The sequence below is a fragment of the Salmo salar genome, chromosome 12, assembly GCF_965601325.2.
Source record: "Salmo salar chromosome 12, fSalSal1, whole genome shotgun sequence".
Classification (NCBI taxonomy): Eukaryota; Metazoa; Chordata; class Actinopteri; order Salmoniformes; family Salmonidae; genus Salmo; species Salmo salar.
In genome coordinates, this window is record NC_138302.1 from 86,370,614 (window position 1) to 86,386,257 (window position 15,644).

Consider the following 15,644-nt stretch of genomic DNA (forward strand, 5'->3'; position numbering starts at 1 on the left):
TGTATTTGTTATTTGCTTTTAGATTACCTATTTTGGAGTTCACAATGCTTCCTGTTCAATCACTAGCTAACATGATTACCCAGCTGCTCCCAGTAACTATGCTACTGCTACAGAGAGGTCACTGGAAGGGATTCAGCTCTGGCCAACCTCAACTATAGCCAAACCTCTCTTCCGCTCTGTAGTATTTTACCTCGGGCAATTACAATGCTGAGTACTCTATCCATCTTTTTAACTGCATTAACAATGTCAGTATACCTTGCAACAACTATGACCTATTCAACCAATCCATTTTTTTCATGGCAGAAATATCTCTACAGATGGCATTACGATTATATGCCACCCCAACCCTTGGTCCTATCTCTACAGATGGCATTACGATTATATCCCACCCTACCCCTGGTCCTATCTTTACAGATGGCATTACGATTATATGCCACCCCACCCCCGGTCTTATCTCTACAGATGGCATTATGATTATATCCCACCCCGACCCCTAGTCCTATCTCTACAGATGGCATTACGATTATATCCCACCCTACCCCTGGTCCTATCTCTACAGATGGCATTACGATTATATGCCACCCCACCCCTGGTCCTATCTCTACAGATGGCATTATGATTATATCCCACCCCGACCCCTAGTCCTATCTCTACAGATGGCATTACGATTATATCCCACCCCACCCCTGGTCCTATCTCTACAGATGGCATTACGATTATTTGCCACCCCGACCCTTGGTCCTATCTCTACAGATGGCATTACGATTATATCCCACCCCACCCCTGGTCCTATCTCTACAGATGGCATTACGATTATATGCCACCCCACCCCCGGTCTTATCTCTACAGATGGCATTACGATTATATGCCACCCCGACCCCTAGTCTTATCTCTACAGATGGCATTACGATTATATCCCACCCCACCCCTGGTCCTATCTCTACAGATGGCATTACGATTATATGCCACCCCGACCCCTAGTCCTATCTCTACAGATGGCATTACGATTATATCCCACCCCACCCCTGGTCCTATCTCTACAGATGACATTACGATTATATCCCACCCCACCCCTGGTCCTGTCTCTACAGATGACATTACGATTATATCCCACCCCACTCCTGGTCCTATCTCTACAGATGGCATATGACGATATTCCCACCCATGGTCCTCCATGAGTATCGATTTTATGATTCAGCAAATGTTTCCTAAATAAGATTAAATTCCACTTAGCTCAGATTCAATCAGGGCTAAACAGCTAAATGCTTTTACACTGTCTGTCATGGTAACATTTACACTGATATGAAGGACATCAGTGTCCTTTTGCCCAATCACTCCAAACTTATAGAGACCTCAGTTAACGCTCTCTTTGCCCATATGAACGGCAGACCCTTACCATGCCACTTACAGTGCCTTGCAAAAGTATTCATCCCCCTTCGCATTTTTCCTACTTTGTTGCATTACAACCTGTAATTTAAATAGATTTTTATTTGGATTTCATGTAATGGACATACACAAAATAGTCCAAATTGGTGAAGTGAAATGAAAAAAAGAACTTGGTTCAAAAAATTCAAATAAATAAAAAACTGAAAAGTGGTGTGTGCATGTGTATTGTGCATGTGTCCTTTGCTATGAAGCCCCTAAATAAGATCTGGTGCAAACAATTACCATCAGAAGTCACATAATTAGTTAAATAAAGCAAGGGGCACCACCAAGCAAGCGGCACCATGAAGACCAAGGAGCTCTCCAAGCAGATCAGGGACAAAGTTGTGGAGAAGTACAGATTAGGGTTGGGTTATATCAAAATATCAGAAACTTTGAATATCCCACGGAGCACCATTAAATCCATTATTACAAAATGGAAAGAATATGGCACCACAACAAACCTGCCAAGAGAGGGCCGCCCACCAAAACTCACAGACCAGGCAAGGAGGGCATTAATCAGAGAGGCCACAAAGAGACCACAGATAACCCTGAAGGAGCTGCAAAGCTCCACAGCAGAGATTGGAGTATCTGTCCATAGGACCACTTTAAGCCATACACTCCACAGAGCTGGGCTTTACAGAAGAGTGGCCAGAAAAAAAGCCATTGCTTAAAGAAAAAAGTAAGCAAACACGTTTGGTGTTTGCCAAAAGGCATTTGGGAGACTCCCCAAACATATGAAAGAAGGTACTCTATTCAGCTGAGAAACAAATGTAGCTTTTTGGCCATCAAGGAAAATGCTATGTCTGGCGCAAACCCAACACCTCACATCACCCTGAGAATACCATCCCCACAGTGAAGTATGGTGGTGGCAACATCATGCTGTGGGGATGTTTTCATCGGCAGGGACTGGGAAACTGGTCAGAATTGAAGGAATGATGGATGGCGCTAAATACACGGAAATTCTTGAGGGAAACCTGTTTCAGTCTTCCAGAGATTTGAGACTGGGACGGAGGTTTACCTTCCAGCAGGACAATGACTGTAAGCATACTGCTAAAGCAACACTCGAGTGGTTTAAGGGGAAACATTTAAATGTCTTGGAATGGCCTAGTCAAAACCCGGACACCAATCCAATTGAAAATCTGTAGTACGCCTTTAAGATTGCTGTACACCAGCGGAACCCACCCAACTTGAAGGAGCTGGAGCAGTTTTGCCTTGAAGAATGGGCAAAAATCCCAGTGGCTAGATGTACCAAGCTTACCCCACAAGACTTGTACCTGTAATTGCTGCAAAATGTGGTTCTACAAACTATTGACTTTGGGGGGGTGAATAGTTAGTTATGCATCATCAAGTTTTCTTTTTTTTTTTGGTCCAATTTCTTGTTTATTTCACAATAAAAAAAATGTGCATCTTCAAAGTGGTAGGCATGTTGTGTAAATCAAATGATACAAACCCCCCCAGAAAATCAATTTTAATTCCAGGTTGTAAGGCTACAAAATAGGAAAAATGCCAAGGGGGGAATACTTTCACAAGTCACTGTAACTCACTATATCCCATGTAAACCCTTTCACTGACACTTACACAGATGGAAAGAGTAGCACATTCAACAAAAGAGTGTACAACCTATATCATACACAGCTTATATGGAAATTAATATATTCAACATATCACTTAATCCTGTAATCCTTGGTATGAATATTAAATGGGAATCTGGAACAAAACACCCTTTGTTTTGGCACAAAATGTTTACCCAACCACAGCCATGAATGCTGGAGCCAGAATACCACCAGAAGGTTCCAAAAGTGGATATCATTATACATGTGTCCATGGGCAAAAATAATAAATAATAACAATGCCTTTTCCATTTATTTTGCACATAGACTAGAATATGTTATTTTGTGGTAGGAATCACTTTCTAAATGGGTAGTACACTGGCACAAAAAAACGATTCACAATATGCTCTTTACGCACTCTTGGGGTAGCCAGATCATTTTTTAGGACTGAGATACACACTGAACAGAACAGAAACTGTATCTAATATGACATACATGAGGACTGAACATCCTTACTTACAAATCTTCTACATAACAAAAATACACCACAATGCGTGGGAAAAGTAGTTCCTTCTACTCTGCGTGATTTTTAGAGTAGCAACAACAAACTTTCACCCACACGCAGACAGACAACACAAAGCAATACTATTCTCTTTTCAGGCGGGTCGTTTGATGTGAGCTTGACAAAGACAGCACTCTAAAAGGTCCTTTATACTGGATTATTTAATTCTCCTTCATTCCTTTCAAGTTTCAGAAAGATGCATTTCTGGGTGTGCATAGTGTTTCAGTGAAGCAGGCATTTGTTTTATTGATGTGAGAATGCTTTCAAGTGGCACAGGCTCTCGGACTCGGACAATAGAGAGCTTTTCAATCATTCTATTTTCAGAGTTATCCCACGTTATACAGTGTGGCTGGTTAATATCCAATCTATAGGTTCAGATATTATTAATGAACGGAGTCATTGCTAAATAGTGGGTATGTATTAAGATAATTAGAACTTCTGTTTACTAAGCCCATGTAGCCCACCTGCTGTATTGCTTGCATAACAGATTTAATAGTGATGTTTTTGGTTCGAGATGGAGCGTCATCATGTCAAACAGGATAATACGTGTTGTTCCATGTTCTTTGCTGCTCCTTAATACTATCAGAATAGTAGGCCTAAAGGGTTTCACATGGCTGAGTATCAGTTGGTTATCTGACATCAGACCCTTAAAAGTACTATACTTTACTGTTCCATAGGGTTTAGAAACATCAGATGTGGCCTGCAGATGCAGTGTTATACCCCTACATACATTTCTTTAGTTTTCTTTTGTTTGGTAATATCTCTATAACTATCCTACATTTTGTAGAATATTGTTAAGTGCTGACAGTGTGTTTTCTCAACAAGACCCTCGGGCACAAAGGATCAAGTGCCTTATTGCTGTTGGTTAAGTTGATAAGGAATATGGCTCTAACTTGAGAGTCTAAAGTTTTCTATTTCTACATCAATTCCACAAAACATGCTTGGATTGAATAATTAATACAACAAGCCCTCTTGCCCCAACAAGCAATTGATTAGTGCAATCCATCAGGTATACATGAAACCACAAGGGACATTATTTGCATGGTAATGCAGTTTCCTGGTGCACCTTTATAGAATTGTGCCTATGGGCTCCTCTACCTGACAATGGCTAATTGGCTATGGGAAAAGTAGAACGGCCTAACACTGAGAACAATGAAGATACGTCTTTCCCACCACTGTGGGGTACGCATGGACTGACACTTTCATGGTACACTTAGAAAAAAAGGATCTGTCAAGAACCAAAAAGGCTTCTTCAGCTCTCCTCAAAGGAGAACCCTTTGAAGAACCCTTTTTGGTTTCAGGTAGATAGATCCCTTTTGGGTCCACGTAGAACCGTTTTGGGTTCCATGTAGGAACCTTTCCTCAGGGGGTTCTACGTGGACCAAAAACGGTTCTCCCTGCGGCCAAAAAGGGTTCTCTTCTGGGGACAGCCGAGGAACCCTTTTGGAACCCTTTTTGCTAAGAGTGTATGTTCTCATAATGTACGGTGTCCCATGAATTAGAATGGTCCTCATTTATAATGTCTCCATACATGAATATAATATGTAGTTCTAGAGAGGATTCATACAGGCAAAGAAAAAACATCCAGTATTACAAAGCATGTCTTAACTATTGTACAATAAAACACACGTTGCCATTTTTGCTCATCAATTGACAGTAATGGTGCAGCTTGAAGGGTTATGGAACTGTGTTGCCTGTAGTGACCTGAATTTTTTATTACAGTAGACACACAGACACACCTACACACGTACGCACATACACATGCACGCCACACACACACACCATTAATTCCCCCCCAAATATTGGACTGCCTCCTCATCTCGAGCTGCTCATTCATGTGAGACGGATCCCTGAGACATTTTCCACAGGAGGATTAGCAGTGTACCACGACAGGAAGGCACCTCAGTTTCTGTGCTCTGGCCCCCATGCTGTCTGTGTGGACAGACAGCAGGCAGGCAGGCCACTCCTTAAAAGGTCTGAGATGCTCACTGCTTATCATGAGGGCTCTCGCTTAACTGAATTACCCTCTATGCTTTCCCTTAATAGGTCTCTGGGATAAAAAGTCTGTTTTCTGGAAATAATTAATCCAACTTGTTGGCTAAATCAGAAGGGAGCAATAGTGGCCTTTGGTGGAGTGGAGGGTTCTGCCTGGACTGGTTTATGAGACAGCTTCTCTATCTGACAGACGGATGGGCTGCTGCTGCTGTTCACTGCTGCTGTGTAGATGGTGATGATGACCTGATCTGCAAGGCTCCCTGCCTGCAGGATCCAACCATTAGATTACAATTGAACTGCTCCATTTGGAGGAGGGCTGATTCAATGCAGTCCACTGTGTGTGTGTGTGTGTGTGTGTGTGTGTGTGTGTGTGTGTGTGTGTGTGTGTGTGTGTGTGTGTGTGTGTGTGTGTGTGTGTGTGTGTGTGTGTGTGTGTGTGTGTGTGTGTGTGTGTGTGTGTGTGTGTGTGTGTGTGTGTGTGTGCCGAGCCCTGCGACCATTTGGAATGCTGTGTGTTTTGGGTGCTGGGTCTCCAGGTTGAGCGAAGCTTCGTAGCTCGGTTGCCTTGCATACACATTTGACTGAAAGACAGCGCAGTTATTTTAATGAATTTGTCTTTTCAGACCTCTGTTTGTGCTGTATTCTCAATCTGCTGTCTGCACACTGAAAATATCAGCCTTGGAGACCCTTTCCTTTGTTAACAGTGACTTTTGGGGAAATAGCTCATTGATTTCTGGGGTAACATGATTAAGTGGACACTTCATCTGAACTAGATAAGAGGTGGCATATTAGAGCCATTATTTTTGTCCTGGTGGTCCCGGTCTATAAGTTTCACTTTCTTTCACTTGTATATCATGGTTTTCAATTTTTAAAGGACTGTAAAAGTAATCTACAGACAGAATCACAATTTTTATACTACTACCAAGCACACACTCACACACTCACAAACCAGTTACCCCATTGCTGTATCTCAGCCAGTGCTGTATGTGCAACAGACGCTAGCGTGCATGCAGCTTTCAGTAGGTGTGCTAATCATGAGGAGTGATCCCATGATGACAGCCATGCTCACTGAGCGCACCATCTGTGCGGCTCCGCTGGGCTCTCCACCGGCCTGCAGTGGCGGTTCTAGACCATTTCAACAGGGGGGGCCAAGCTGGGGCCAGTTGTACTGTTAGAGGGGCCAGTTACATTAGACGTTATTGTTGTCATATCGTTTTCTTCACTGCATTGCAGGCATTAGCAGGCAAAATACCATGTTCATAATCATCATCGTTGCCACTGTCTAATAACGGATGTAAAATTAGAACGATAGCAAAAATTTGTTATGTAAAGATTATTTCATACTCCACATTTAGGGGGGCCACAAGGAGGTCCAAAATTGTTGTTGTCACAAATTGTCTAATAACGGATGTAAAATTAGAACGATAGCAAAACGGATGTAAAATTAGAACGATAGCAAAAATGTGTTATGTAAAGATTATTTCATACTCCACATTTAGGGGGGCCACAAGGAGGTCCAAAATTGTTGTTGTCACAAATTGTTGTCACAACGATAGCAAAAATGTGTTATGTAAAGATTATTTCATACTCCACATTTAGGGGGGCCACAAGGAGGTCCAAAATTGTTGTCACAGGGGCACTGCCCCCCCCAGAACCTCTAGTGCCGGCCTGGTGCCTCACTGAGCAAGCTGGATGCCTCTCTGGCCCTCCTGGCCTACACCCTCCTGTCCTCCTGTCTGTCCTGGCAGGGTTGTAGTCAGTCAGGGCTCATCCTTGCCGTATGGCTGTAATGATCGACTCACCTACTGCTGAACTCACACACAGTGCACAATACCTTACGACCTGCTGGAACAACTTAACATGTTCAGAGCAGCATGCATTTTCTTAAGCTGCGACAATATATTGTCGTGTGGAAGGAAGTGTAAGGAATTATCAGAAAGATTTGGGATTTATAATAGGCACATACTTGTTATACAATATGTACCAATTTGAAAAGGTATCCTTGTTTTTTGCCTGATTTATCTGGCGTGAGCTTTATGCTTTTGGTCTGATCGGATGCTCTCTTTCTAGTGTTGTGCTGGATAAATTGCCTATAAACCTGGATCTGGAAAGAATTGTAGAGGCCATTAAAGTGTCAAGGTATAATGGAGAATTGCATAGGCAATCAAATAGGTGGAATTGAATCTGCTTTTCACGTGCAGTCAGAGGTCACGTATAGTACCCATCAGATATCCGGCAAATTAAGGGATTTCAATATGTTGGATGAAACAGAGGTGGATGTTGTTTAAGATGGGATTCGCAAACCGTGAAACAAAAACATCCTCCAAACGTCAGGGGTCAGGATATGGACTACGGCTAGTTGTCCATACACAGCTGTGGAGAGCGTTATCAAAGTAATCTGCATGGTGATATCATAAGCTGTTGTAATGTCACCGTAACGAAAATACACAGGAAAAATACTTTGGGGAAACACAGTAACTGTATTCTGTTAGTTACTTTCAGATTAATGCATACAATAATTAACAATATACCATGTCAGATTGCAGTATTAATATCCATTTTTTTCACACATTGACTAGCAGATGAGTTTGGGGTGAAAACATCAACATTGGGCTATCTGCCCAAAGTTCAATTAAAGAACTTCATACTGTGTACAGTGTGTATATCTGCCAAGCCTCTGAACTTAGCTTTAGTGCCACCTCATCAGTGATCACTCTTTTCCCAGTGGGGATGTCCTTCACTGACCTCAACTTACTTTACTTTCAGTCTGAGGCTTTGAAGTGATATTTAATGCCTGAGCATAGATCTCCTTGACGGGACAGAAGGACATACACAAGACCCATCTGAGCATAAAGATCCGACTGTCTGATATCTAGAAGTATAAGGGTTAAACCGAGGTTAGACACTGCTGGTGAACACACCAGCTCCCCTCCCTCTGTTTCCCCTCCTTCTGTCTCCTCTCCCCTCCCTCTGTCTCCCCTCCCTCCCTCCTTCTCTCCTTCCCTCCCTCTCTCTGTCTCCTCACCCTCAGACTCCTCTTCCCTCCCTCAGGCTCCTCTTCCCTCCCTCAGTCTCCTCTTCCTTCCCTCAGTCTCCTCTTCCTTCCCTCAGTCTCCTCTTCCCTCCCTCAGTCTCCTCTCCCCTCCCTCAGTCTCTTCTCCTCCCCTGTCTCCCCTCCCTCTGTTTCCCCTCCCTCAGTCTCTTCCCCCCTCCCTCAAACTCCTCCCCTCTCCTTTCCCTCCCAAAGTCTTCTCTTCCCTCCCTCAGTCGCCTCCTCCCTCCCTCAGTCGCCTCCTCCCTCCCTCCCTCCCTCCTCCCTCCCTCCCTCCCTCCCTCCCTCCCTCCCTCCCTCCCTCCCTCCCTCCCTCCCTCCCTCCCTCCCTCAGTCTCCTCTTCCCTTCTTCAGTTTCCTCTCCCCTCCCTCAGACTCCTCTCCTATCCCCTCCCTCCCATAGTCTCCTCTCCCCTCCCTCGCCCCCCCTGTCTCCTCTCCTCTCCTTCTGTCTCCTCTCCCCTCCCTCCCTCAAAATTGTATCAAATCAAATGTTATTGGTCACATACACATACAGTTGAAGTCGGAAGTTTACATACATCTTAGCCAACTACATTTCAACTCAGTTTTTCACAATTCCTGACATTTAATCCGGGTAAAAATTCCCTGTTTTAGGTCAGTTAGGATCACCACTTTATTTTATTCTGAAATGTCAGAATAATACTAGAGAGAATGCTTTATTTCAGCTTTTTTTTCTTTCATCACATTCCCAGTGGGTCAGAAGTTTACATACACTCAATTAGTATTTGGTAGCATTGCCTTTGAAATTGTTTAACTTGGGTCAAACGTTTCGGGTAGCTTTCCACAAGCTTCCCACAATAAGTTGGGTAATTTTGGCCCATTCCTCCTGACAGAGCTGGTGTAACTGAGTCAGGTTTGTAGGCCTCCTTGCTCGCACACGCGTTTTCAGTTCTGCCCACAAATGTTTATATGGGATTGAGGTCAGGGCTTTGTGATGGCCACTCCAATACCTTGACTTTGTTGTCCTTAAGCCATTTTGGAAGTATGCTTAGGATCATTGTCCATTTGGAAGACCCATTTGCGATCAAGCTTAAACTTCCTGACTGATGTCTTGAGATGTTGCTTCAATATATCCACATAATTTTTGTACCTCATGATTCCATCTATTTTGTGAAGTGCACCAGTCCCTCCTGCAGCAAAGCACCCACACAACATGATGCTGCCACCTCCGTGCTTCACGGTTGGGATGGTTTTCTTCAGCTTGCAAGCCTCCCCCTTTTTCTTCCAAACAGTTATATTTTTGTTTCATCAGACTAGAGGACATTTCTCCAAAAAGTACAATCTTTACCCCCATGTGCAGTTGCAAACCGTAGTCTGGCTTTTTTATGGCGGTTTTGGAGCAGTGGCTTCTTTCTTGCTTAGCGGCCTTTCAGGTTATGTCGATATAGGACTCGTTTTACTGTGTATATAGATACTTTTGTACCTGTTTCCTCCAGCATCTTCACAAGGTTCTTTGCTGTTGTTCTGGGATTGATTTGCACCTTTCACACCAAAGTACGTTCATCTCTAGGAGACACAACGCGTCTCCTTCCTGAGCGTTATGACGGCTGCGTGGTTCCATGGTGTTTATACTTGCGTACTATTGGTTGTACAGATGAACGTGGTACCTTCAGGCGTTTGCTTCCAAGGATGAACCAGACTTGTGGAGGTCTACAATTATTTTCTGAGGTCTTGGCTGATTTCTTTTGATTTTCCCATGATGTCAAGCAAAGAGGCACAGAGTTTGAATGTAGGCCTTGAAATACATACACAGGTACACCTCCAATTGATTTATATTATGACAATTAGTCTATGAGAAGTTTCTAAAGTCATGACATCATTTTCTGGAATTTTCCAAGCTGTTTAAAGGCACAGTCAACTTAATGTATGTAAACTTCTGACCCACTGGAATTGTGATACAGTGAATTATAAGTGAAATAATCTGTCTGTAAACAATTGTTGGAACATTTACTTGTTTATATTGAAGCAACATCTCAAGATATCAGTCAGGAAGTTAAAGCTTGGTCGCAAATGGGTCTTCCAAATTGACAATGACACCAAGCATACTTCCAAAGTTGTGGCAAAATGGCTTAAGGACAACAAAGTCAAGGTATTGGAGTGGCCATCACAAAGCCCTGACCTCAATCCCATCGAAGATTTGTGGGCAGAACTGAAAAAGCATGTGCGAGCAAGGAGGCGTAACAAACCTGATTCAGTTACACCAGCTCTGTCAGGAGGAATGGGCCAAAATTCACCCAACTTATTGTGGGAAGCTTGTGGAAAGCTACCCGAAACGTTCGACCCAAGTTAAACAATTCAAAGGCAATGCTACCAAATACTAATTGAGAGTATGTAATCTTAGGACCCACTAAATGTCAGGAATTGTGAAAAACTGAGTTGAAATGTATTTGGCTAAGGTGTATGTAAACTTCCGACTTAAACTGTGTATAGGACAGCAGCCTCTAAGATGCAGGATTTAGTAACCGGGTGGGAGCCGGCTAGTGATGGCTATTTAACAATCTGATTACCTTGAGATAGAAACTGTTTTTCAGTCTCTCCGTCCCAGCTTTGATGCACCTGTACTGACCTCGCCTTCTGGATTATCGTGGGGTAAACAGGCCATGGCTTGGGTGTTTGATGTCCTTGATAATCATTTTGTCCTTTCTGTGACATCGGGGCTATAGGTGTCCTGGAGGGCAGACAGTGTGCCCCCAGTGATGTGTTTGGTGACCTCTGTGTCTCCCTCGCTCCCTCAGACTCCTCTCCTCTCCCCTCCCTCCCAAAATCCTCTCTTCCCTCCCTCAGTCTCCTTTTCCCTCCCTCAGACTTCTCTCCCCTCCCTCTGCCTCCTCTCTCCTCCTTCTGTCTCCTCTCCCTTCCCTCTGTCTTCTCTCCCCTCCCTCTGTCTCGTCCCACCTCCCTCCCCCTATATCCTCTCCCTCATTCTCCTCTTCCCTCCCTCATTCTTCTCTCCTATCCACTCCCTCAGTCTCCTCTCCCCCTCCTGCTGGCTCCTCTGTCCCTCCCATAGTCGCCTCTTCCCTCCCTCTTTCTCCTCTCCCCTCCCTCTGTCTCCTCTCCCATCCCTCCCTCCATCTCTTCTCTCCTCTCTCAGTCTCCTCTCCCCTCCCTCAGTCTACCATCCCTCAGTCTTTTCTCTGCTATCAGGGTACAGGACAATTTGAGAACAACATGTCCACTATGGAGTGTGGGGCTAAAGTTGTTGATGCAGGCTATGCTCTTTCCCGTGTCCTTCTGTTTTGCTATATTCCAAGTTGCCTGAGGGAACTCTGGTATGGACCATGTTTCTAATTCCATTACATTGACTTGATAGGATAGATAGGCCTTTATCTCACTCTGGCCAGATAGTATTTGTTGATTGCTGCCTGGAAGAGAAAATAAATGTGTCGTAAATTAAACATAATTGAAAACATTTTCTCTCATAGAAAGATCAGTGGAGAATATCTGCATTTTATTTTCTATGTTCCAATTTCTTCTTGGTCATGTGCGTGTGCATTATAAATGAACTGTATCACATATTGACCCACAAGCAAATATCCCTGCAATGGCACACTATTAAAGAGATTCTCTGGTACTTTTGTATACTTTTTAGCCAGTAGTTCTGAAGTAGGGCTCACGAGCCAAAAAGGGTCCCTGGAAATTGCCTACTATGTCACATACACTACCAGTCAAAAGTTTGGACACACCTACTCATTCAAGGGTTTTTCTTTATTTTTTACTATTTTCTACATTGTAGAATAATAGTGAAGACATCAAAACTATGAAATAACACGTATGGAATCATGTAGTAACCAAAAAGTGTTAAACAAATCAAAATATATTTTATACTTGAGATTCTTCAAAGTAGCCACCCTTAGCCTTGATGACAACTTTGCACACTCTTGGGATTCTCTCAACCAGCTTCACCTGGAATGCTTTTCCAACAGTCTTGAAGCAGTTCTCACATATGCTGAGCACTTGTTTGTCATGACTGTCGTAGGAAGGAGCGGACAAAAGTGCAGCGTGTGTGTCGTTCCACATTTTATTTTCACTGTGAAACTATGCAATACATACACATAAACTAAAGAACAAAAAACAACAAACCGTGACACAGAGGTGAAACATACACTAACTCAAAAACAATCTCCCACAAACCCAGGTGGGAAAAACACCTACTTAAGTATGATCTCCAATTAGAGACAACGATGACCAGCTGCCTCTAATTGGAGATCATCCCAAACAAAACCCAACATAGAAATACAAAACTAGAACATAACAACATAGAAAAACTAAACTAGAAAACCCCCCTGTCATGCCCTGACCTACTCTACCATAGAAAATAACAGCTCTCTATGGTCAGGACGTGACATTGTTGGCTGCTTTTCCTTTACTCTGCACTCCATCTGGTAATTGTGGAGGCCAAGTCATCTGATGCAGTATACTATCACTCTCCTTATTGGTCAAATTGTCCTAACACAGCATGGAGGTGTGTTGGGTCATTGTCCTGTTGAAAACAAATTATAGTAAATGGGACATGATCATCCATTCACCTACTCTGTGTCTCACAAAGACACAGCGGTTGGAACCAAAAGTCTCAAATTTGGACTCATCAGACCAAAGGACAGATTTCCACCACTCTAATGTCCATTGCTCGTGTTTCTTGGACCAAGCAAGCCTATTCTTCTTATTGGTGTCCTTTGGTCGTGGTTTCTTTGCAGCAATTTGACCATGAAGGCCTGATTTATGCAGTCTCCAACAGTTGATGTTGAGGTTTGTCTGTTACTTGAACTCTGAAGCATTTATTTGGGCTGTGATTTCTGAGACTGTTAACTCAAATTAACTTATCCTCTGCAGCAGAGGTAACTCTGGGTCTTCCTTTCCTGTGGCAGTCCTCATGAGAGCCAGTTTCATCATAGCTCTTGATGGTTTTTGTGACTGCACTTTAAGATATTTTCTGCATTGACTGACCTTCATGTCTTAAAGTAATGCTGGACTGTCGCTTCTCTTTGCTTATTTGAGCTGTTTTTTCCATAATTTGGACTTGGTCTTTTACCAAATAGAGCTATCTTCTGTGTACCAATCCTACCTTGTCATAACACAACTGATTGGCTCAATTGCATTAAGAAGGAAAGAAATTCCACAAATTAACTTTTAACAAGGCACACCTGTTAACTGAAATGTATTCCAGGTGACTACCTCATGAAGCTGGTTGAGAGAAGGCGAAGAATGTGCAAAGCTGTAATCAAGGCAAAGGTTGGCTACTTTGAAGAATCTCAAATATAAAATATATTTTGATTTGTTTAACACTTTTTTGGTTACTACGTGATTCTATATGTGTTATTTCATAGTTTCAATGTCTTCACTATTATTCTGCAGTATAGAAAATGGTAAAAATAAAGAAAACCCCTGGAATGAGTAGGCGTGTCCAAACTTTTGAGTTGTATTGTATGTGCAGATTTACAGTATGCACCTCATTATTGCTCTCTCTCTCTCGCTCTGCTGTGCATCTTGCTAACTGTCACTCAAATGGCGAGGGGCTGAAACTCATTGGTTGAAACTAGAATTGCTAGGGGGTTGGCCCAGGTGGGGGAATATTTTTGTAAAATAACTCCGCACAGCTTCCAGAAAACAGTCGCTTTCAAACTAAGGATTTCGTGGCTAATTGAGGTAAGACAGTAATTCTGCTCATAGATTATGCATGTACAAACTACACATTGACACATCCAGCCCAAAGCGGGAGGTTTAACAAATATTTACTAGTCACCAAAGTTCCGGAGCATGTCTTTAAATATGTTAGATGACACAAAAAAAGCTTATTACAGCTTCCAAGCTCTAGTCGATCTCCATGTACTTTGAGTCTCCCTCAGACTTCTCCATGGCATTTTAACAAATGGCTTTAAGTGGAATAAATGTTTGCTTTTGTGCCACTATAAATCATGTCCCATTCATGTAATCTGTGGGGGCAGAGGTGTGAATGGGTTAGAGCGGTCGAGAACAGAGGGGGAAGAGGGGAAGAGGCAGTCCCTGGGGCAGTGCTCAGGACAATGTCAGGTTTGTCTTGCCTGAGTGTGTGAACACTAAGCTTTTGGGAACTGGCAGCTTACCCCGGTACCTTCCCTCCCGTCGTCCTCGCCTCCAGTGCTGTCCAGCTCCAAGCAGTAAGCATTTGTTTAAAGTTCATAAGGCTTCCCTCTGTTTATGTGGCCATAATCGTGGCTTCATCCTGCTGCTGCTCAAAGAGAGGTCTGAGGGTTTTGGAGGACCTGGCTGCCGCTGACTCTGGCTCTGTCTCTGTCTCTGCAGAGGAGAGGCATGTGAGTGTTCTCAGTGTCTGGCGCTGGCAATCTGCTCCTCACATTATAAAAAGGCCAATGCCCTCCTTCGACTGTCCAGAACACATCCCAGCCATTGCTTCAGCTCTAAATTATGACTTTCTAAGGTCACATCCGTCATCGTTGTGTCTTCTGGAAATCATAAAAAGACACAGAAAATGGTGCATTGACACAGGTAACTGCCAAAATAAAGAAAATGCCAACATGAAGTGTCTTAGGGCGTTGGCCCACAACAAGCTAGAACAGCTTCAATGCACTTTGGCATAGATTCTATAAGTGTCTGGAACTCTATTGGAGGGATGCGACACCATTCTTCCATGAGAAATTCCATCATTTGGTGTTTTGTTGATGGTGGTGGAAAATTCTGTCTCAAACCAGGTTTCCATCCAACCTTTTTATGCGAGCAAAGTACATGTTTGATAAAAAATGTCACGACAGGCCTGATGGAAACAGCAAAGGCGGTATCTTTTTGTTTCTGTAAAATTATATGTAATTTTGGTGAACTATCCCTTTAATATAACTAGTTGAAGTCACAGAGGATGAAAATGAAAATAATATAGCCTCCATATACAGTATATAATGGCTTAATGTACTTAATGTGCATTTATCCACTAGCAAAGCGTCCAATTATCTAACGTGTCCATTTGAAACATTAAAGGTATACAATCTAATTCCCACCATTTTACAACTGTCAGCACATGTGAAGCACAAGTGATAAGAACCTTGCA

At 43.0% G+C, this 15,644-nt stretch overlaps 1 protein-coding gene across 4 annotated transcripts in view; it reads left to right on the forward strand.

Moving 5' to 3' along the window:
- Positions 1-15,644, forward strand: part of LOC106565729 (neural cell adhesion molecule L1-like protein) — an 87,581-nt gene that overhangs the window by 31,075 nt on the left and 40,862 nt on the right. The window lies entirely within an intron of this gene.